The following is a 2,269-nucleotide window of genomic DNA, read 5'->3' on the forward strand; positions in this document are numbered from 1 at the left end:
GGCCAAACACTGAGAATGTGACAGGAAACGTGACAAATACTAATAATGCAGGGGCCCAGAAGGTCAGGGGCCAAACACTAAGAATGTGACAAATACTAATAATGCAGGGGCCCAGGAGGTCAGGGGCCAAACACTGAGACTGTAACAGAAAACAGGACAAATACTAATAATGCAGGGGCCCTGGAGGTCAGGGGCCAAACACTGAGAAGGTGACAGGAAACAGGACAAATACTAATAATGCAGGGGCCCATGAGGTCAGGGGCCAAATACTGAGAATGTGACAGGAAACGGGACAAATACTAATAATGCAGGGGCCCAGGAGGTCAGGGGCCAAACACTGAGAAGGTGACAGGAAACTGGACAAATGCTAATAATGCAGGGGCCCAGGAGGTCAGGGGCCAAACACTGAGAAGGTGACAGGAAACGGGACAAATACTAATAATGCAGGGGCCCAGGAGGTCAGGGGCCAAACACTGAGAGTGTGACAGGAAACGGGACAAATACTAATAATGCAGGGGCCCAGGAGGTCAGGGGCCAAACACTGAGAAGGTGACAGGAAACTGGACAAATGCTAATAATGCAGGGGCCCAGGAGGTCAGGGGCCAAACACTGAGAAGGTGACAGGAAACTGGACAAATACTAATAATGCAGGGGCCCAGAAGGTCAGGGGCCAAATACTGAGAATGTGACAAATACTAATAATGCAGGGGCCCAGGAGGTCAGGGGCCAAACACTGAGAATGTAACAGGAAACAGGACAAATACTAATAATGCAGGGGCCCAGGAGGTCAGGGGCCAAACACTGAGAATGTGACAGGAAACTGGACAAATACTAATAATGCAGGGGCCCAGGAGGTCAGGGGCCAAATACTGAGAATGTGACAGGAAACGGGACAAATACTAATAATGCAGGGGCCCAGGAGGTCAAGGGCCAAACACTGAGAATGTGACAGGAAACTGGACAAATACTAATAATGCAGGGGCCCAGAAGGTCAGGGGCCAAACACTAAGAATGTGACAAATACTAATAATGCAGGGGCCCAGGAGGTCAGGGGCCAAACACTGAGAATGTGACAGGAAACAGGACAAATACTAATAATGCAGGGGCCCTGGAGGTCAGGGGCCAAACACTGAGAAGGTGACAGGAAACGGGACAAATACTAATAAAGCAGGGGCCAAACACTGAGAAGGTGACAGGAAACTGGACAAATGCTAATAATGCAGGGGCCCAGGAGGTCAGGGGCCAAACACTGAGAAGGTGACAGGAAACTGGACAAATACTAATAATGCAGGGGCCCAGAAGGTCAGGGGCCAAACACTAAGAATGTGACAAATACTAATAATGCAGGGGCCCAGGAGGTCAGGGGCCAAACACTGAGAATGTGACAGGAAACTGGACAAATACTAATAATGCAGGGGCCCAGAAGGTCAGGGGCCAAACACTAAGAATGTGACAAATACTAATAATGCAGGGGCCCAGGAGGTCAGGGGCCAAACACTGAGAATGTGACAGGAAACAGGACAAATACTAATAATGCAGGGGCCCTGGAGGTCAGGGGCCAAACACTGAGAAGGTGACAGGAAACGGGACAAATACTAATAATGCAGGGGCCCAGGAGGTCAGGGGCCAAACACTGAGAAGGTGACAGGAAACTGGACAAATGCTAATAATGCAGGGGCCCAGGAGGTCAGGGGCCAAACACTGAGAAGGTGACAGGAAACTGGACAAATACTAATAATGCAGGGGCCCAGAAGGTCAGGGGCCAAACACTAAGAATGTGACAAATACTAATAATGCAGGGGCCCTGGAGGTCAGGGGCCAAACACTGAGAAGGTGACAGGAAACTGGACAAATACTAATAATGCAGGGGCCCAGGAGGTCAGGGGCCAAACACTGAGAATGTGACAGGAAACGGGACAAATACTAATAATGCAGGGGCCCAGGAGGTCAGGGGCCAAACACTGAGAATGTGACAGGAAACGGGAGAAATACTAATAATGCAGGGGCCCAGGAGGTCAGGGGCCACATCTACCTCCAGAGTAGGTGGAACTGTGCTTTATAATGAGCTAGTGGGCTGCAAAGGGCCCCTATATTGCTCTTACACAGGGGCCCCTGGCCTTATTTACACATGCTACACAAGAAAACGAGCGCTGTGATAGATTGTTGCAGGCAGCTGCGTTATCACTAGTTTCTCTCTATAAACAGCACTCTTTCCTGATCTCAAAGGGTTAATCGCTGACCTGCCTGCAGAGCCCCGCCCTCTGCTCGC

Source organism: Phyllobates terribilis, unplaced genomic scaffold (assembly GCF_046119375.1).
Source record: "Phyllobates terribilis strain yellow unplaced genomic scaffold, ASM4611937v1 Scaffold_10__3_contigs__length_209671492, whole genome shotgun sequence".
Classification (NCBI taxonomy): domain Eukaryota; kingdom Metazoa; phylum Chordata; class Amphibia; order Anura; family Dendrobatidae; genus Phyllobates; species Phyllobates terribilis.